This window comes from Scylla paramamosain, chromosome 32 (genome assembly GCF_035594125.1).
Source record: "Scylla paramamosain isolate STU-SP2022 chromosome 32, ASM3559412v1, whole genome shotgun sequence".
NCBI classification, from domain to species: Eukaryota; Metazoa; Arthropoda; class Malacostraca; order Decapoda; family Portunidae; genus Scylla; species Scylla paramamosain.
In genome coordinates, this window is record NC_087182.1 from 3,642,747 (window position 1) to 3,664,673 (window position 21,927).

At 45.8% G+C, this 21,927-nt stretch overlaps 1 protein-coding gene and 1 non-coding gene across 11 annotated transcripts in view; both read right to left on the minus strand.

Annotated features, from left to right (window-relative positions):
* Positions 1-21,927, minus strand: part of LOC135089068 (uncharacterized) — a 182,674-nt gene that overhangs the window by 72,544 nt on the left and 88,203 nt on the right. For 4 of the 10 annotated variants that reach the window (XM_063984289.1, XM_063984285.1, XM_063984283.1 and 1 more), the window contains exon 3: positions 1,670-1,792. The exons of the other annotated variants lie outside the window; for them this stretch is intronic. The gene's annotated coding sequence lies outside the window, so the exon portion shown is untranslated. The remainder of the gene's footprint in view (positions 1-1,669; positions 1,793-21,927) is intronic. 10 annotated transcript variants of the gene reach the window in all.
* Trnag-ucc (transfer RNA glycine (anticodon UCC)) lies at positions 839-910 on the minus strand. Its single transcript has one exon. It is a non-coding gene; the product is annotated as a tRNA-Gly (tRNA).

Sequence of the window (21,927 nt, forward strand, 5' to 3'; positions counted from 1 at the left end):
CCTCCTCCTTCTCTTCCCCTCGTCGCCTTCACAGCACGGCAAGGAAGCAGCAGCAGCAGACTGACCTTGGCTAAAATGAGCTTTCAGGGGCATTTTCAGGGCCCGGGTGACGTGGGGAGAAGTCAGGAAGAGACAGGAGGGAGCAAAAAGGGACAGGAAGGGACAAGAGAGGAAGGGAAGGGGGCAAGATTGGAGGATAAGTTGACTGGGGAGCATGAGAAGGGACGATGGGGTGTGAGAATGGGAACCGAATGATTGACGTGGCTGGGAAGAATCTGGGGAGGTTAGAAGCTATAGAGAAAAGTAGATATGAGTGGAGATTAGAAACACACTGAATAAAACGAATAGTGAAGAACCAGGAGTATTTTTTTTTTATTTATTTTTATTATTCTGCCTTTAGGAAATATGTTAACTGGCTGATGAGTGTCTGTGCTGCCTGGTATGTGTCTTGTATCAGTGGAGGCTGTGGAGGGAGGCGGGCTGGGTGTGGAGGGAGACAGGCAGGGTGTTGGGGGAGGTGGACTGGGTGTGGAGGGGAGGTGAAAGAGCAGCAAACCACGTGACTGGGGAAGATGCAAAGGATGGTGAACTAAGGTAATGAATGAGTGCAAGGAGGAAGCAAGAATAAGCAGAAAAATAGATAAACAGGAGAGATAGATAAATAGATAGACAGGTACTGTAGATGCTTAAACAGACAGACAGACAGACAGACAGACAGATAAAGATAAAAACACTTATTTGAAACACTTATTTCCATTTCTTCCTCTGCTTAGTATCGTTTGACATTTGACACCAAGAAACAAAGGAAACAGGCACAAAAAAAAGCTATCGAGAAAATTGCGATGGCCGGGAATCGAACCCGGGTCAACTGCTTGGAAGGCAGCTATGCTCACCACTATACCACCATCGCATGAAGGCAAGGGAAACAAACAATGGATTTAATGGAGTTGTCGAAGTCGAAGTGTAATAATGAAAATGGTTTGGAGAGTGGAGGTAGGGATAGGAGGAAGAATAGGTAGGTGAGGAAGGCAGTCTTAGTGGAAGATAAGTCAGAGGCGTCGACCGGTGGATCTTACGTACGAGTGCAAAAAGGAAAGAAAAAGTGGATCTGAATGAATGGAAAGGTGGATCTTATATACAAAAAAAAAAAAAGAAAGGAAAGTGGATTTGAAAGAGTGGAATGGTGGATTTAAAATACAAAAAAGAAAACAAACGGTGGATTTGACAAAGTAGAAAGGTGAATCATAAAAAAATAAAAAAATAAATAAATAAAATAAATAAAACCGGTGGATTTGAAAGAGTGGAACGGTGGATCTTAAATACGTACAGTAACAGGACAAGTATGAGAATGCATAGTAATATCAAGATGAAGAAAATTCCTCCTCCTCTTCCTCTTTGAACCATCACACAAATCCCTGTAACTCTACATTCCAGTCATTTCTTTCACTGTATCAGACTGTTCCATGAGAGAGAGAGAGAGAGAGAGAGAGAGAGAGAGAGAGAGAGAGAGAGAGAGAGAGAGAGAGAGAGAGAGAGAGAGAGAGAGAGAGAGAGAGAGAGAGAGAGAGAGAGAGAGAGAGCGGTGTCGGGTCAGGGGAAGTCCAAATAATGAATGAAGAATCCAAAAGACGATGAAATTGGATGCCGTCGGAAGAAGCCTGCCACTTACATTATCCATTGGGGCTTATTCAGGGGCTATTTATACGGTAGGCGCGGAGTGGGCTTTGAGAAAACACCAGGATTAACTTGGTCTCTCGCTTCACTGGGTCCCAATGGCGTAGCAAGAGATGCCCTGAAAAGAACAGCCGAGGGTTGGAAAAGGCAGGAAGTGCAGAAGGGAAGGGAAGGAAAGGGAAAGGAAGGCAAGGGAGGACGAAGGATAAAAAATAAGGGAGAAAGAGGGAGGAAAAGGGGAAAAGAGAGATGAATTGGAGTAGGAGGAGGAGGAGGAGGAAGAAGAGTGAATAATACTTCAAGAAATCGATGGAGAGATGGTCATGGGAAATACAGAATAAATATACAGACTAGAAATGCTGTGTTTTGGTGAGATAGTGTAAAAATCTCTCTCTCTCTCTCTCTCTCTCTCTCTCTCTCTCTCTCTCTGTATCGATTCCCAGCACGAATAATGATGGATCACCGCCTGGCACACACGCTTCCAAGCTTCCTTTCGCCCGCAAATCACTCGACAATCGCTATTTTCCCCTTCGGCAGCGCCCTCGACAGCCGCCTCGGGGTTCGCGCGGCTAAGTGGCGAAAGGCAAAAGGAGAAGGATGAAAAAAAAAAGAGGGTAAAAACTCACGCCGGACTTAATTTTGCTCCATCATACGGGTGAGAAAGTTCATAAACACGGCTCGATGCCCACCAAAAGACGCTGCCCGGGAAACCTTGCGACCTCCAGACGTGAAAAGCTTCTCCGTTTAATATCTCCTGCTCCCTCGGGGCTCCCTGGCGCCCCTGCTTATCGCTTTGGACCCCCAGATGTCGCGACTCGAACTCCAAATCGTCAGGGACTTCGTCAGGATGTCCAGGGCTTCGCTAAGGGCGTGAGGAAATGGTGATGTGCATTAAGCGGACTTGACGGTAATCGTATCAAGAGATCAGAGGAACGAGTTTTGAAACGCAGAAGGTAAACGTCCCCAGACCCGGAGAGAGAGAGAGAGAGAGAGAGAGAGAGAGAGAGAGAGAGAGAGAGAGAGAGAGAGAGAGAGAGAGAGAGAGAGAGAGAGAGAAACTTCCTTCCCTGTGTGTCGTGTCTGAGGCTCGCTGGCTAGTCCCTGGCTGCTCGCACGCGTCAAGACGTAATAGCAATAATCTGGCGAATCTACAACTCACTCCACTTCTTGCAAAATCAAATGTTCCTGAGCTTAATCTTGATCTTTTGGCTCACTGCGCGGGACTGTTGCATTTAGGGAGTTTTATGTGGGAATTCTTGCTACTGGATACGTTTAGGATGTGCATTTTTTCCCTCTTTAACTTTGTACATTGCTTGGAAAGGTTAGTGATGTGCATTATGTAAAAATAGAATGTTATAATGTATTGCTGGCTGAGTTAGCATTAGCCCACCAGCATAGGTAAGTAGTATAGACAGACAGACTGACAGACAGACAGACAGACAGACAGATAGATAGATAGATAGATAGATAGATATAATGGTATTTTTTCTATATGTCTTAAGAATTAGTTTTCTTGTTATCAATATGGAGCAATCTCTCTCTCTCTCTCTCTCTCTCTCTCTCTCTCTCTCTCTCTCTCTCTCTCTCTCTCTCTCTCTCTCTCTCTCTCTCTCTCTCTCTCTCACTCTCTGTTGTGCCAAACTCTCGTTCATCACCCTCACACCAAAACAATCAACGATAAACAACCTCTCTCTTTCTCTCTCTCTCTCTCTCTCTCTCTCTCTCTCTCTCTCTCTCTCTCTCTCTCTCTCTCTTTCTCTCTCATATAAAAAGCAGCTCGGCCCAATAATCAGTCTTGAAACGCAGAAATTGCCAATTAAGACAGCCCTAAAAAGACAATTACCTCCGTGCGTTACCTGTGTTTTCATTTTCATTAGTGGGAGGCGTGACACGATTTTTTTGGGCCTCCCCTCCTCGCTCCCCTAGTTGGCGCCTCTCCCTCCCTCCATCTCCCTTGGTATCTTCCTCCTCCTCCTCCTCTTGCTGCTGCTCCTATTTCTCCCATATTTTATCTCCCTTCGTCACTGAATTCCTCCTGTTTTCTCTGCTAATCCTTCTCTTTTTTCTAATTTTCTCGTTTTTTCTTCTCATTTCCGCAGTTCATCTATTCTTAGTCTTCTTTCTCTTCATTTTTTTCCTCCGTTTCACATCGAAAATTAAAGTTTATTCTGTTTTTTTCTCTTATTGTTAACCCTTTCTCCTTTCCAGCCAGTGCACACCCTTCCAGTCTTCTATTCCAGAAACCATTCTAACACCTCCTTCCTGGAACTGTGCACTTTTCCAGACCATCCCTTTCCACTCTTCCATCCCAAAAGCCATTCCATCACCCTTTCCAGATCATTCCCTTCCACTCCTACATTCCAGACACCACTGAAACATCACTTCCAGGCACCTCAACCCCTTCCAGGTCACCCTCTTTCATGCCTCTATTCCAGAAACTCTTATAGCATGCATTCCAGGAACCGCACACTTTTCCAGGTCATCGTATTCCATTTTACCCATCCCAGACACCCTCACAGTAACCTTACGACCTTCCAGAGACTTCCAGAGCCTTCCATTTTACTTCCTAATCTTAGAGTCCATCCAAACACTCCTTCCAGTTCAACCCAAGCACCCTTTCCAGTCACCATGCAACCTTCCAGACTCTCTCCTTTCCTCTTCAATTCCCAACATCCTATTCCAGCTACAATACACTTTTCCAGTCCATGCCCCTCCCGTTTTCTATCCCAGGCATCACTTCTGCATACATTCCAGGCGCTGTACACCCTCCCAGACCCTCTTTCCATTCCAGCACAGTGTTCCAGCAAGCCTACACACACTGATGGTAGGGTGACTATTACTTTCTATCTCTCTTCCTTCCTTCTTTCTTTTCCTTCTGACATAATCCTCCCTCTTCCTTCCTTCCTTCCTTCTGTCCCTCCCTCCCTTCCTTCCTTCCTTCCTCTTCTGACATGACCACTCCTCTCTCCCTCTTCCTTCCTCCATTCCTTTCTTCTGATATGACTCTCCTTCCCTCCCTCCCTCTCTCTCTCCCTCCCATTCCAAGTGGCCACTAATCCCCAAATCCAGGAATCCAGGAGCCACTCATTCCTGATTCCCATTCCAACGTGGAGGGATTAACACCCGAAGCCTAAGCGAATTATGACGTGGCTCTCTCTCTCTCTCTCTCTCTCTCTCTCTCTCTCTCTCTCTCTCTCTCTCTCCGTGGTTGCTGTTTTTAATGTAGTGTTTCTCTTTACTTATTTTACTTCTGTCTTCCTTTCTTTCTTTCTTCTTCTTCTTATTATTATTATTATTATTATTATTATTATCATCATCATCATCATCACATGACCTCACTTTCTCCTCCCTCCCTTTCTCTCTCCTCTCCTCCCTCTGCCAACTCCCCCTTCCCTCCTTCCTTCCCTCCCTCTCTCCCTCCTTTCCTTTCCCTTGTCGCCATAACCATAAAGCCGCGATCATCATCCAAGAGTGAGAGGAAGGGAGAGGGAGAGGGGAAAAGTGAGAGAGGGAGAGGGAGAGGGAGAGGGAGGGAGAGGAAGGAGAGATGATGGGGTGATGGGAGAGGACATAGAAGGAGCAAGGTGAGAGAGAGAGAGAGAGAGAGAGAGAGAGAGAGAGAGAGAGAGAGAGAGAGAGAGAGAGAGAGAGAGAGAGAGAGAGAGAGAGAGAGAGAGAGAGAAACCTACAAAATGAGACGAAAAAAATGTAATTGGAAACGAAATCAGAAGAAGAAGAAGAAGAAGAAGAAGAAGAAGAAGAAGAAGATGATGAAGATGAATAATAATAATAATAAGGAGAAGAAGAAGAAGATTCCCCACAACCAACACTCCTCGCACAATTCACGGAGAAAAGACACCAAAAACACCACCACAACACCACCAAAACATCACCTGGGACTCGAGACGTCAACAAAGCCTCGTTTCGGAGTCTCGACCGCCTCTTGAAGCTTCGGTTGCATAAAGACTCACAAAGACTCACTGAAAACACGACATGGCGAGGCGGAGGCGACTTGGCGGGGAAGGAAGACGAAGAAGAGGGTGGAGGAGGGTGGAGGAGGTGGATTCACAAGCTCACCTTCATAGATTACACCCTAATCACCTTCTTATTCCCCGTGTGTCGTGCATAAGGGTGAGCGAGGGTGAGTTACGCTGCCCACGATCCTCTGTAAAGTGACAATAGCGAGTGAGTGTCATAATGATCTTTAAATATACCATCACCGCTCGCCTCCTACGGGTTACAACTCTTGGGGCACACGCAACACTCGCCGCAAAATCGACCTTAAATTTACGTAGCTCAAGACTCAAAATCCTTATGTTCTTTCAGCGCTGGTTTCGCCTCTACGTCCTCGTGATATTACCATGATAATATTGCCTGCGGAGTTGAAGGTGGACAAATTCATAAGGAGTATATTGATTCCAGGGTCGATACGCGCCAGGGAACCGCCGCCCTTGTGTCCCCGCGGCGTGAGGGCGGGAGTCGCGTGTCTGGCTCGTGTTACTGTTCTGTGACATTGAGTAATAACAGCCACTTGAGCGCTTTGTCACTGGTTTCCGAGATTTTTTCCTCTGCATACGTTACGTTCATGAGGTTTTGGGAGGTGGTGGTGGTGGTGGTGGTGGTGGTGGTGAACACGCAAGAAAACGAAACAAATAAGCCACAAATAAGAAACAACACATTTTTCGTAAGAGGTTAGGGTAAAAATCTAGTTTATGTACAGCGCCAAAAAAATGTACAGTAAGAGGGAACACAATAAATCTGAAATTACGTTTTTTTTTTTTTCTTTTTGAGGAAAATTTAGAGTGAAACAAATAAGAACACATTCTAGAAGGGTCGAATTAAATAGCACATTTTTTGAAGCGATTGGAGTAAATTTACACTTTAAAAAGAGTTTATGGTATAGATAATACATTTTTAGAAGAGCTGAAAATGAAATAACATTCTTAGAAGAGTTTATAGTGAAACAAGAATTAACAATTTGCAGAGTGGCTTAAGTTGAAATGATACAATTTTAGAAAAGTTTTAGAGTGCAAAATTTTTAGACGAGTTTTGAGTGAGATGGTTAATTCTCAGAGGACTTTATGGCAATGCAAATAAGAAATAACGCATTTTTAGTACAGTTATCGGGTGAATGAAGTAACTAATTATTCCAAGACTTCAGGGCGATACAAGTAAGAAAAGATATTTTTACCAGAGTTGAGAGCGAAAATGCACGCAGCACGCGGCGCCAAAAACCCTGAGGGTGAGCATTAAACACAGGTAATTGTCAACGCGGGGCCGCCATACAGCAGTTTGCATATGAATGTAAACACTAGTTCCAATAACGCGTGTGCCGAATGTGATTGTTCCTCTATTTGCTGCCAATTTCAGCCACTACAGCAGCAAGGGGAGGCTGGCATAAATGTGTTAATTCGTGAATATTGTCCATTGTATTGTTAGTTACGAGTGTGTGTTTACTTTGATCCCCGCTCCGTCCCCTCCTCCATCCCCCCATCCCGCGTGTTGCTGTGCTGTGCGGCGCTGTGGTGGTGTGCTGTGATGTCCTGCCGCCCGCCACACAAATATTCAAGCCGCCAATAGACTCAGATTATCTCTAAATAGACTCAAAATTGACGGTATTCACTCATGGCAATATGTATACCATGAAGTGTGAATTTCTATACCCGACATGTATGTATGACCGTAAGAGTAACTATGAATAATCAAGCAACTATGAATAATGAAGTTCTGTTGTTTTAATGTATGGATACTTTTAACGATTCTTTTTTTTTTTTTTTTTTTACTTATTAGCTTAAAATAAATGTTGTATTCTTTGGTGCGGCTTTTTTTTTTTTTTTCATGCTAGTGTGTGTGTTGTGTGCCGGGGTGGGGGGGGGGGACGAGTAATTCATGAGTGTATGAGTGTATGTAATGATGGAATGCATAATAAATAGAGAGGAGGTGGGAAAAAATAAATAAATAAATATAATCGGATGTATTTTGTCGATAACCGTAACACATCATTTCGATACACACACACACACACACACACACACACATAAGTAGTAGTTAGTAGTCTGTAGTTGTAGAATTTTTTTTAGTAATTGTTGTTGTTGTTGTTACTGTTGTTGTTAGTAATTATTGTTGTTGTTGTTACAGTTATTGTTGTTGTTGTAGTAGTAGTATTAATAGGTTAGATTACATTAGGTTAGGTTAAATCTATTAGGTTAGGTTAGGTTACATATACTACACTACACACACACACACACACACACACACACACACACACACACACACACACACACACACACACACACACACACACAACAAGAACCATCCCATTGTTTTCACTCCTGCGGCTGCCGTGCAAGACTATCAGTGTGCCGGCATTCCCGTGTCTGGCGCCGTCTTGGTCACGGGACGGACGCTTCGGGCCGCTGTGTCACCTCTCTTCCCCGTAACATCTCAATATTAAAAAAACTTCACTTACAAATATGAAAGTGAAATTGCCTTGTTCTCTTATCCTCTTTATCTTCCAGCCTCACTGCTTCCTCCTCTTCTTCCTCCTCCCCCTCCTTTTCTACTTCCATTCCTCTGTGTTTCAGTCTTTGCTTTCATCTCTCCTTTTTATCACTTCATCTTCACATCACAGTCTCTCATCTTCCTTTACCATCTCACTTCCTCCGGCTCATCTCCCTCCTCTTCTGTATATATTCCTCTTTTACCTCCTCTCTTCCTCCTCCTCCTCCTCCTCCTCCTCCTCCGCCTCTGCCTCCTTCCCTTCTCTTTCCTTGCGGTTCCTTACTCCCCTCCTTTCATCCTTACATCTCTCCCTCGTTCCATCCTTTCCTTGCATAAATATCCTTACACACACACACACACACACATTCTCTCTCTCTCTCTCTCTCTCTCTCTCTCTCTCTCTCTCTCTCTCGCTTTCACGCACATTTTTCTCTCTCCCTCACCTTCCCATCTCCTTTATTTACCCTCTTCTCCCTTTTCCTTCTCTCATTTTCTTCCTTTTATCCTACATTACATCCCTTTCTCTCTTTATTCCTTCTCTTCTCTCTTACTTCCCCCATTCGTTTCCTTCCTTCCCTAATATCTATTCGTATCTCCATTCCTCTCCTCTCCTTGTCCTGTACCTTCTTACCTCCCCTTCACTCCTCCTCCTCCTCCTCCTCCTCCTCTCCCAGCCTCCCACTCTCCCAAGCTGACAAAGAGGCGGCTTGTTATTCCCAAAGACACACAATTAAAAACGTCGCTCATTAGACATTCATGGTGTCTGCTGAAGGGATGCTGGCGCGCAGACTCGCCGCTCTAAAGGGGAGGGGGTGAGGGGAGGAAGGATACTTTTCTTTTTTTTAACATATGATTAACTCCCCTTCCCGCCATGTGTGTGTGTGTGTGTGTGTGTGTGTGTTGTGTGTGTGTGTGTGTGTGTGTCAGTTACTATCAATATCCCTTTTCCTCAGTATTCATCTTCTTGAGTGAGAGGAAGGCATGGAAGGAGGAGGAGGAGGAGGAGGAGGAGGAGGAGGAGGAGGAGGGAGGAGGAGGAGGAGGAGGGAGGAGGAGGAAGATATACACATACTCGAAGGAGGAACCATGTTGAAAAGGACGTCCCCAGGAGGCCTCGTAAGCGCCCCTGGAGTGTGAACCCCTGCCTGCGCGCCCGCCCCTGCCTCCCCGGGTGCGGCGCTCCCCGAGGTGGCACTGAGCGTAAGACAGGCAGACTATCATTTGTATTTATGAAATAGTTGGCCGCCTCCCTCTCTTAATGCACAAGTTAAACTCGGATGAAGGCTCTTGGGGATCTCTTTCATCTTGCGCACCACTTTTTTATCCGTCTCAGAAGGAGAGTAAGTGAGACGACGGCCGTGATATACTGCTGCCTCCGCTTTATAGGCGAGGGGGGGCGCGCTGAGGGCTGCAGGAGTGCTCGGGGGCGGCTTGAGGGCTTGCTGAGGGCCTTAGACACGAGCTGGTGGAGGATAACACTCTGAGAAGACGCCAAAATCGCGCCTTATCCTTGTAAACGGCCGATGACACTACCCGGAGCGCTTCACTATGCAAATCAAGTGACGGCATTAACACATGAAAACGCTGACTTCAAAGGCGGACCCAGGAACAGTGACGATAAGAGCAAATTGCCGCGTTTCAGCTATGCTCTCAGTCCATGAATAATGAAACGTCACCGCCGGCAAGAAACGACCCGAGGTGAGAAGCAGGAGGCCCCGCAGCCCCTCAAACCCGGAGGAGGAGGAGACGGAGGAAGACACGGAAGGCGGGGGCGTGGCGGGCGAGGCGGGCGAGGCTGTGGTGGCGGCCGTCAGGGGCGTTGGCGGATCCGATAAGAGGAATACCTGCTTGATAAACTGATAAGGGGTTCCCTGTATTCAAGACCCTGGTGTCTGTGTGTCTGTGTGTCTGTGCCAAAGCTCTCAATTGGGAATAATCTAGTGGTATATATTTTTTTTTTCGGTCATGTTGTAAAGAAATGACGTGAGGAATGAAAAGTTAAGGGCTGAGTGAAATGTAAAGGTTGTACTCGTAACTGTCACTCACACACACACACACACACACACACACGCTTAGGCAAACCATTATACACTCTCTCTTCTTCTTTCCTTCCTTCACTAAATACTCATTCCCTTCTTGCCTGACTCTCCATCCTCTTTCCCTCTCTTCCTCCCTTCCTTCCCTTCACCAAACATCCCCTCCCTTCATTCATCTCTCCCTCCTTCCCTCCCACTCTTCCTTCCCTTCACTAAACACCCTTACCCTCCCTCCCTCTCTCCCTCCCTTCCTTCCCAGTAGCACACGCCTCCTCCAATCACAGCGAGGCTAAGGAAGTTGAGTCATACGGCGCCCTCAGGTTTACTATGACCGCCGCGCCTGGAATATTCAACGCCTCGCCTGGAAATGCTTAGGCTGGGTCCTGGAAGTGTGGCCACGAGACTCTCAAGGTTAGTTGCGCCAAGGTCTGGAAGTCTGAATATGGAACAGAGGTGGAGGAATTGGGTGGACTCGTGTGGACTTCATGTTCTCGAGGGAAGCTCCACCTTGGGGTTCAACTTTTCTTGGGGTCTCTTTACGTTAAGGTGGGACTGTGCGTGTGGATGAGTTGAGGTGTGCAGACATCAGGTGGAGGAGGAGGAGGAGGAGGAGGAGGAGGAGGAGGAGGAGGAGGAGGAGGAGGAGGAGGAGGAGGAGGAGGAGGAGGAGGAGGTGACAAAGTGCAAGACTCAAGAGGAAAATAATGGATTCCTAAGCTTGTAGCCAGAAATAAGAAGAGAGAGAGAGAGAGAGAGAGAGAGAGAGAGAGAGAGAGAGAGAGAGAGAGAGAGAGAGGAGAGAGAGAGAGAGAGAGAGAGAGGAGAGAGAGAGAGAGAGAGAGAACAGCCGCCTCCTTCCTCCCGACAGCCCACACGCATTTGGTCGGTAAACTCAAAGGCTGGAGACCGTAAGAGTCGAATAAGATCGGTGCTGAAAAAGTGTGCTGAGAAGCCATTTTGCCGAAATCACGGTAACACCAGAGAAACAAAGTGGCGGGAACCTCCTCTCCGCGCGACGCTCATCCCGCCGACACACGCCCGCTCACTCCTCCCTCCCAGACGCGACATTCGACATTCATTACACCGCCTCATATGCATAATAAACTTAGCTCTCAGGTGATGGTTTCCTTCAGATCTGTAAGGAGCGTGGAAGCGAGCACAGGGCGGGGGAAGTGGTAGGCTGCCGCGACGAACCATTTCTGGAGGGAGCGCAAGGCAGTGGACTCTCTCGGTAGCCTCTCCCCTCAAAGTGAGAATATTCACAGGTCTACGTCCCCAGAGGCCCCGCGAGTTTTGGAGGCAAAGCAGAAGGCGTGAGGCTCGGCGGGGACTCCCTCCGTTGCATTCCTTTTTTCCTTCTTTTTTCTCTTTCCTCCCGCGACTCCCTCTTGGGCGCAAACACTCTAATCGCTTTGATTTTCTAGCTGAAGGATTCCATTTCGAGTCTGAGGCATAATTGTAAGAATATTTAAGTGGGGACTTCAGGCTGTTTGTCCCTCCCTTCTTCCCTCCCTCCCTCCCTCTGTGCCTCCCTCACGCCCTCATCTCCCTCTCGTGAACGCCAAGGGACACAGGGGAGGCAGGAGGTGTCAAAAGAGATACAGATAACATCACCCACAGCACTGAAGATAACATCACAGATAACATAACTCACACGCCCCAGGAGAGAAGACATCCCTACATAATGAAGTAATAAGCTAAGACTATTTTTTCACCGACTGGCAGTATCCGACGGTGAGGACACGGCACGCGGTACACAGTTTGATGAGCGAAGTGCCCCGTGTCGCCTTCAGGAGCTTCTGGTACGCCCAAGTGGAGAAATCTTAAATGTTTTATCCTTCCTTCTCTCCTACGTTACCTCTCAAGTACTCCGCATCCTTTCGCCCTTTTATCCTTCTTCCTTCCCTCCTACATGTGCTGTTCTTCCTTCTTTTCTCTCCTACTTTACCATTCCTTCCTTTCCGCCTCTCCTAAATGGTCTATCTTTCCTTCCTTTCCTTCTACATGCTTTATCCTTCTTCCTTTCCTCTTTCCCAATCGCCTTACCTCTCTCTCTCTTTCTCTCTCTCTCTCTCTCTCTCTCTCTCTCTCTCCTACATATCCTGCCTTTCCTTCTTTTCAAAACGTTCAATTCTTCCTTTCCTCCCTCCTACATACCCTATCTCTACGTCTCTCCCCCATTCCTTGTCCTTCCTGCCCCTCTCTTCTACACCCAAATCCTTCCTCCCCCTCCCTCCCTCTCTCTCTCTCTCTCTCTCTCTCTCTCTCTCTCTCTCTCTCTCTCTCTCTCTCTCTCTCTCTCTCTCTCTCTCTCTTCAGCACCCTTATTCTTCTCTCCTCTTCCTCTCTCACTCAACACGTATCCTTCCATCCACCCTGAGCTCCCTGACTCTCCCTTACCTTAACATTTCTCACTCACCGCCTCAGAATAATACTCAGGAAAACAGCAGTTACTTAGGGCGTCCCCAAGAGAATCGCCACACACACACACACACACACACACACACACACACACACACACACACCAACGTCTCGCTATTGATATATGAAAATAAACCGAGAAATTACAGTATTCTTACACAATGTTCCCGGTGTATTTCAGTCTAAAAAATAAGATAAATAGAAGACAAAGGTGCCATTACAACGAGGGTAAAAGCGCGGGCTCCCAGAAGCAAGGATTTGAGGGTCTGAGAAACGCGTGGTTGGGGGAAATGAATGAAAGAGGAGGACCGAACCGTGACACACTTAACTAACAATAACAGTAAGAGGGATAAAATGTAATGAAAGAGAGACTGAGAACCACTCGCCTCGTGAACGGCACCACAATACCACTACATCACCACACAAGCACTGCACCGCCATTACTGCGCCATCACCACCCTCACCACCACACTCAAGGCATATTAAACCACGGATCCCTTACCACACACCACACAGCCATCACTACATAGTTATCACCTCGCCAATAAGAGACTACAGACTACCACAATACCACACCACCACCACTACTATGCCCTCACCATCTCCCTAACTAATGAGACACTAGAGAACACCATCACACCACACCATCGCCACCAGTACCCCCCTCACCACTTAAACCAATAAAAACAACACCATTTCCCTCACCACCACCACCACCACCACCGTGCCGCGCCTGGAGGTAACCATGGCGTGACTCATTACCAGAAGGTCAATAGAATGGCACTCTGTCATTGGCACTGAAGCAGCAAGTCCTTTGTGCTGAGGTCGATGGCAGGGGCGCGCATTCATCTTGAGGCGGCTTGACCAGGGACACGCCTACAGGTAATTAGCGTCACGCCGTTTTTGTCCTCCCCACCAGGTAAGCGAGTCACGGGATCATTAAGGGTGGTTCAGAGTGGTTCAGGGTGGTTCAGGGTGGTTCAGGGTGTCATTAGGCCCTCAAAGTGCTCGTGTGTTACTGAGACGCCCTACTCAGACAGTTGTTCTCAGGTGTTCTCGCTTACCTGGCCACCTTCAGTACACCTGCGTGATGGTCAGTTAGCCGTTCTCTTCAGAAGGTGGAGGTGTAAAATACCTTCCACTTGTTTAGTTAGCTGTCAGGTGGAGTGGAGTGGAGGAAGGAAGCGTTATAAAATCTCCCACTTTTTCAGCTAGCGATGCCAGGTGGGGTAAGGTGGATGAAGGAAGGTGGAGCTGTAAAAAATCTTCCACTTGTTATAGTTAGCTATGCCAGGTGGGTAGCTACGTCAGGTGGAGTAGAGTGAATGAAGGAAGACAGTGCTATGAGAATCTTCCATCCATCCAATTAACTATCCTTTTTATGTGGAGTAAGGTGGATGAAGGTAGGTGGATCTGTAAAAAATCCACTTGTTACAGTTAGCTATGCCAGGTGGAGTAGAAGGGAAAAAGTCTTCCACCCTTCCACCTGTGTTCAATTAGGTATATCTTTTTGTAAGGTGGAGCGAGATAGATGAGGCAAGGCAATGTTATAAAAAAAAATTTCCACCTGCCCAATTAGTTACATTTTTTTGGTTAGGTGGAGTGAGGTGGATGAAACAAGGCACCAGTATAAAAATAAACTATATAAAAAAATAATTAATAAAATGTAAAATAAGCACTTCCACCTGTTCAATTAGATAAATAATATTCTCAGGTGGCTGAGGTGGATGAGTAAAAGCACCACCTGTCTGATTACCTGTAATTTCTTGTTAAGCAAAGCAAGGTGGATACAGAAAGGAAACACTCTAAAAAGCTCTCCACTTCTCACTAACACACCTTCCACTTGTCCTCCACTTTCCTGAGGTGGACGCGACGAACACGAGAGAAAATCGACCAAAGTGAGCAAGAGAGAGAGAGAGAGAGGAGAGAGAGAGAGAGAGAGAGAGAGAGAGAGAGAGAGAGAGAGAGGAGAGAGAGAGAGAGAGAAGATGAGAGAGAGAGAGAGAATGGAGAGAGAGAGAGAGAGAGAGAGAGAGAGAGGAGAGAGAGAGAGAGAGAGAGAGAGAGAAGAGAGAGAGAGAGGAGAGAGAGAGAGAGAGAGAGAAAGAGAGAGAGAAAAGAGAGAAAAGAGAAAAATCGGTACTTATTTTCCAGACAATGACTAATTCGACGTGGGAATGGCGCAAACTTTTTCTCATTTTGACTATTCTTCCTTCACCTGACGCCTTGGGGAAGGGAGAGAGGGAGAGGGAGGGAGGGAGGGACGTTGTTATCTTTCACCCCTCTTTTACCTTCTCTCTCTCTCTCTCTCTCTCCCCCGGCGCTTCTTTACCTGAACACGTGATTAAGAGACGCATCGACCAACAGGTTTCCATTTCTCGTCACTCTGTCAGGTTTGCTCAAGTCTTTTCTCTCCCCTCCTGTTTCCTTCCCTCCCTCTCTTTCCTTTCTTTCCTCCCCATTTTCCCTCCTTTTCTTCTCCTTTCTTCTTCTCCTCCTCCTCTCCTTCATCTTCTCCCTCCTCCTTCACTTCTAAGCCAAATTCCGTTTCTTCGTCTAATGCAGGTGTTAGGATTCATGTCATTAGGGAAGCGAGTATTGATGACACACACACACACACACACACACGTTTTAATCTCAAGAAACTCTGAACAAAAGAATCAAAATGAGAAGTAAAAGGGAGGAATAGAAGAAAGAATATTAAACAGCAAGGAAGAACTACAAGATTTACTCTCTCTCTCTCTCTCTCTCTCTCTCTCTCTCTCTCTCTCTCTCTCTCTCTCTCTCTCTCTCTCTCTCAGCTCTGCCTCTCCCAAGTTGACTCGTCGTAATGTCATTGGCTTTTGTCCCACCTGTGCGTAATAGGCAATCATCCCCCCTTAGTTAGATGCAGTTAATAGCTCTTCACCGCCTTAACCCTTAGCGGCAGGGGACACCAATACGGCCCTTAGGAACCCTGCACTTACAGCCCGTTGTCCCGCGGCTGCCCCTCGCTATTGTACTGTTAATGAGATCATGCAATAGTTTTCAATTACGTGACCACATGTCGCTTCCCACGCGGTGAAGAATAGCGGCGCAGAATCAACAATAAGCTTAGCGGGGCACTCAGGCGGAGGCGATGACAGTAAGTGGCCGTACATCATCAGTAAAAGCAGGAATGAGGAGCATTTTGTCCACACCTGCGGGAGAAAGTGAAAGGCGTGGGGGGGCAGATACAGGTGACAATCGTGCGTCCCTCCCCTGTTGCTACATGAGGGCCTCCCAGCGCGCCACTCCCCCTAGGGCTTGCTGAGGGCGTCTTGAGTCTTCTTTCGTGATTACGGTTTGAATTCCGTAAAAGTTCATTGCCTCAGGAGAAGGTAAACACGGACGGGGAGGCGGCGTGCGGCGGCTCATCAAAGTGTTATGCAGGTACTGGCGACACCTGCAGCGCCACCGCACACCTGGCGCCGCCTTGAGCACTTGTAACATATGCATGTGTTAATCTGCAGACTCCGCCGCCGTCTTGGCCACCTGGATACTCAGTGCCTTGCCTTGCGTTTCACCGGCCACGCCCACAACACTTCACACTTCAAAGTCACACTGAAATATACAAGTCGCCAAACCAAATCACGGAGTCACGGTGAAAAATGCACATCACAAAATCTTAACCCTTTGATTACCACTTGGTGCACCTTTCCCTAACTACCAATCACTCTGAGACATCTTTACTTGTTCTACAGCCACATCCAGTATTTGAACTGGGAAGAAATTGCAAAATGTATTCTTTTTCATCGCTAACTATCTTGTAAATGCCTATAAAGATTTCACGCATGGCTTCTGGTGCTGCTAATTGCTTCGTGTCGCAGTAAAAGGGTTGAACTTACAGATGAAAATGTGGTGTGTCTAGTCGGTGGACGTGTGGTGAATACAAGTGGTGGAGGCGAGTGGCTGTGTATTAAGTCCTGATTCTTCACTTGCCCTCACGCGCCTTCAGATTACTTCGATAACACTGATACGCTGCCCTCGACTGTACATTCGGCAAAGTGAGGCAACGAAAGAGGAGAGAACACGAGCCTTCAAGCAAATATGCACACAAACATTAGGAAAACTGAATAAATAAACAAATACGTAAATAAATGCACCAATATGTAAAATTAAACAGATAAATACGACAGGTAAAAAAAAAATACGAACAATTACGAAACAAAATAAAACAAAAACACGAGAAACAAAAACTTAAAAAAAAAAAAAATAAGTAAACAAACAAACATACACCTTTGCTTCTTTTCTTCTCTCTCCCTCCCTCGCTCTCTCGTGCAGCGTTGGATAGCGTTGTGTTGCGCCGCCACGAGCCGCGCAGCAAGGCCGAGGCGGTGGAAGCGGCAGCAACAACATCACCGAGGGCTGTGGTTGGCGGGCAGGAACATTTTGACTCACTCGCTCTCATGAATATTTTGAATAATCTGACACACTGAAGTCTTATGGTTCTCGTGGCCTTGAATAACACCTGATGCGATTTGTCACCTGTAACTTTTTTGCTCTTACATATATTGTCCTTGTGTCCCCGCATGTAACGCCGCCCCGCCTCTCTCTCTCCCTCTCTCTCTCTCTCTCTCTGAAGGGGTCCTCACATTTATCGTCTTCCATCCCTCCTCTACTGTCTCTCCTTTTCATTCTCTTTTTTTTTCTCTTCCTTTCTCTCTCCTTCATTTACTCTTCATCGTCTCTTTCTCCTATTCCTACTTCGTTTTCTCTTCTTCCTCCTCCTTTTGTCATTTTATTGCCTCCTGTTTATTCTTCTCCTCCATTCTCCTCTCTTTTCCCCCCCATTTCCATCCTTTCTCCTCCTCCATTTCCCCTCTCTCTTCCTTTCTCCATCTTCACTCCTCCACTTCCCCTCTCTCCCGCTGTCTCTTCTTCCCTTCTCCACTTCCACTCTCTCTTCCTTTCTCCTCCACTCCCACTCTCTCTCCCTCTCACCTCCATTCCTACACTCCCCCTCTCCTTACCTCTCTATCTCCTCCCCTCCTACACTTCCCCTCTCCTTCATTCTACCATCTCTCCTATGCTCTCTTCCTACCCTCCTCCTCTTCCCCCATCTCCTCCCCTCCTCCAAAGACTCACATAATGTTCTCCACTTCTCCTAAAAACCGCATTACATTACGTTCTCCAGAAATGCTGTTAACTGTGGAATTTCCCGCTGCAGCAAGAACCACCAGGCTGTGGACGCGCCGGCATTACCGCGGCCATAAATACACCACACTTTGAACCACGAACCGCCAAGTTTGACGATAACTCTGCCCCAAGGAGTCGACCCGCGTTCCGTCTTGACAAAATGAAGGAGTTTTAAAATCCACGCCGTTGACAGGTGGAGGGGGAGAAAATTTACAGCGTGGTTAATATTTCATTATGGTGAGGTTCTCGTGTGGTTGGTTCAGAATGTGGTGGTGTATTGGCAAAAAAAAAAAAAGCAAATATCAAGAAACTACCTTCTACTTTCTCTTAACGTATTCTTAGTTCTTCCCCAGTTCTTGTTTTGCGCTTAGCTCGTCTTTGGGTATTGATAAGGATAGGCCTTGAGGTAACGGGTTAAAGGTTGACTAAGTTGTACAAAAAGACACAGGAAGAAAATGGTTCGTAAATAAAGCGGTAGATGATTTTTAACGAGGTAATTAAGACGGGTTAGGGATATTACAAGGGTGATGTACAGCCACTGAAGTTAGTAAGCAGAATAGTGGTAGAAGTAACAGGTTAAAGTTTGATAAAAATGACAAAAACATCTATCGTATTAATCATGATCAGAAAATGCAGTATTAAATTAGATGTTTTTTATAAAGGGACTGCCACGTGTAGGCCTACTGACTTCCTGCAGCTTCCTTTGCTTTACATTAAGTTCCAAAGCAATCAGTCACCAAAATGTCAACTCCCATTCAATTCACAGGCATGGAACACACTGGACCTCGTGACATCACCAGCTGGGGCGGCAGAATAGGACACTTGATAGACTTGCGGTTCTTGCAGGAGTGAATAACGCATCGCCCGATTCCTGTGACTGGCAAGCAACGCGGGGAGACTCTTGGGACTGATGCGGCTTAAAGATACATTTGCCGCACCGAGCAGACCTAATCTCGTGTGTTGAAGTAAGTAAGAGTCATGCCAGGCACTCGTTTAATATAAATACTGTGATGCATAGAGACTCACCTGCTGCTTGCCACCTGTGTCTGCGCCGCCTGACTCATTCCTCCCCTGAAATGTCTACTTGCTTGCGTTTGTTACCCCGTCGATTAGAGATTCAATAAGCAGAGGAGCAGATAATTAAAGGTTCATGCGAATAGAAAAGTTAAGATTAGAGATTCAGATATGAAAATACCACGTTACAAGACATAAAGGGAAAGAGGATTAGGAGATTCAAAAAATGGGATTAGGGATTCAAATACTATAAAAAAAAAAAGGATTACAGGTTCTAGAAGCAAAACAATAGAAATAATTAGAAGTTCATGCGACTAGAAAAAAATTAGGATTAGAGATTCAAAATAAGAAAAATACCAGTAAATTCAGGTGTAAGAAGCCCAGTGCCTCTCTTACATGACAAAAATCCTGTACTACTGCTATCTGAAATTACCTGTGAGCATTTTTCTTCCTTAGCTAAAGTGTTTACCTGTTTGTATTTGCTTCCGAAGTCCCGTCACCTGAACCGTTACTACCTGAATTTTTTTTTTTTTTTTAATTTAATGTAAGGCGAACTCTGACCACGGGCAACAAAAAGGAAGCAAATGAGAGAGAGAGAGAGAGAGAGAGAGAGAGAGAGAGAGAGAGAGGAGAGAGAGAGAGAGAGGAGAGAGAGAGAGAGAGAGAGAGAGAGAGAGAGAGAGAGAGAGAGAGAGAGAGTTACCATTACTTTTCTGATCTACATTCACAATCTTAAATTTTCTTGTTATTTGGACCTCTAATCCTTTATTGTCTTGCTTCTTGAATCTCTAATCCTTTTTTTTAATTCGAATCCCTAATCCCATTTCATCACATCTGCTCCTAATCCTCTTTTCCTTTGTCCCTCGTAACCTTAATCCTATATTTTCTTGTCTCTTACAATCCTAATCCTTTGCTGTTTCGTTTCTTGTATTCCTGATCCTATATTTTCTTGTACCTTGTGTCCCTAATCCTATGTTCTCTTGTCCCTTACGCCATTAATCCCGTTCTCCTGCCCTTTATACCATTAATTCTATGTTCTCTTGCTCCTCATATTCCTAATCCTATGTTCTTTTCTCCTTTGTACCCTTAATCCTGTTTCCTTGTTATGCAAACCCTTTAGGTCCTCTTCTCGTGTTACCTGGTCCATTAATTACCTGTACCGTACCTTCGTGAACCTCCACACCTGTTCTATTGTTCCCGAGTCCCTCTCCTCTATTGTTACCTGAACTCTTTCTACTCCCTGTCCTGTCATCATCTTCATCGGCTGCCTCTTTAATCACACCGCCTCTAATCACCGCCACGGCAACGCTCCCCTTGGCAAATTATAAAGTCTAATGCGACCTGTAATCTCCTCTTGAAAGTCCCCCAGATTTGGCATTTTGTGACATTCTTACTTCGGTTAAACTACATTGAGTCGTTTCACAGAAGGTTCGACGTGCATGCGAGGAATCCAGGTGCTTGTGGTATGTGAGGAGATGTTGGATCGATGGGGGTGATAAAGATTTAAACCTCCTTGTATTGGTTTGTTTCAAGGGATGGTTAAGTAAATTTGTGGGTAGTGATGGTAGATTATATGAGTAAATTTCTCAGGAGGTACCTTGTGTATGTCAACTGGCCTCTTGCAGTTTATATTCTCCTATGTTCATTTATAACACGAGTATTCATGTTTTGTTGTATTATATAAAAAGAAAAAAAAAAAGCCTCTGTAGCCTGGACAACACTGATTGCATGTACATTTTTTAGCAGAGACAGAAAGAGAAAGACATATTCACCATTCGGACTACGTGATTCAACTCTTCTCACTTTGAAAAAAAAAAAAAAAAAAAAAAAGCCCTGTGAAACTTGAACTGAACTTGTAAGCACGTTTCTCTTATTCAGCGGAGAGAGAAAGAAAGAAATGCATCAATCTTTCATTCATAGCGAGTTCACGTTATTCATTTGTTTGGGAATGGAGCGTTTTCGTCTTGCAGTGGAATCTTGTCGCCGTGAACAGAAAAGGAAAGCGCTTCTGTGTATTATTCAGCGCCCCCCGAGCCCCCCTTAGCCCCCCATTGCTCAGGTGTACCGTGAAGGGCTAGGTGTCCACGTGTGACGCTCTTTGTTCCCCCAATGCGTTGATGTGACGGATTACTAGTGACGGGGGTAGGGATAGAGGAAGGGAGAGCGTATAGGGAGGGAGGTAAAGAAGGAAAGAAAGATGTATGGATGACAGGAGGAAAAGAGAGACAGGAGACAGGAAAGAAAGGAAGAAAGAGAGAAGGATATAAGGAAGTATGGGAGATGGGAGGGAGAAAGGGACGGGAGACAGGAAATAAAAAAAGAAAGGAAAGAAGGAAGGAAGTATGAAAGACAGAAGGAAGAAAGGGAATGGAGGCAAGAAATAAAGACAGAAAGAGAGAAGGTTATAAGAAAAGGAGTACAGGAGACAGTAATGAAAGACAAATGAGAGGTAGAAAAGAAAGACAGAAACTAGGAAGAAGGAAGGAAGGAAGGAGGACTAGAAGGAAGGAAGAACGGAGGACAGGAGAGAAAGGAGAGAAGACAGGAGAAAAGTAGGAAGGGAAGAACAGGAGGAAAGAGAGATGGAAGACAGCAGATAAAATATGAAAGAATAAAAAAAAAAAAAAGGAAGAGAAAACAAGAAAAAAAAAAGAAAAAAAAGAAAGGAGGAACGGAAATAGGAAGAAAAAAATGTAATAGAACAATTAGATAGAAAGGAATAAATCAGAATAAGAAATGGGAAGGCTTAGATGGGGAATGGGTGAAGAAAACGCTAGCAAGGAGAGGGAAGGGGGTGAAAGGAGTGTATGACAGACTTAGGCAGGGGAGGGAAAGGGAGAACAGCCGGCGGGGGAAGAGGGGAAGAGGGGAGGACATGAGGGCAGAGCATGACAAATGGAATGATGGGGATTTGTTGTTGATTACGTCACGAGAGGGTTAATCTGTCCCAACATTTACACGGGCCTTGCAACTGGACACCATCACCTGATTACCCTGGGAACGTAAAGAATTAGCCACTGTTCACGTAATCCTGTACAAAATTAACTATATTCATCCAAGCAAAGGTACACCAAGGGACACTCAAAGCAGAACGATCCCTTTAAAAAGCACCACCAGGAAATAT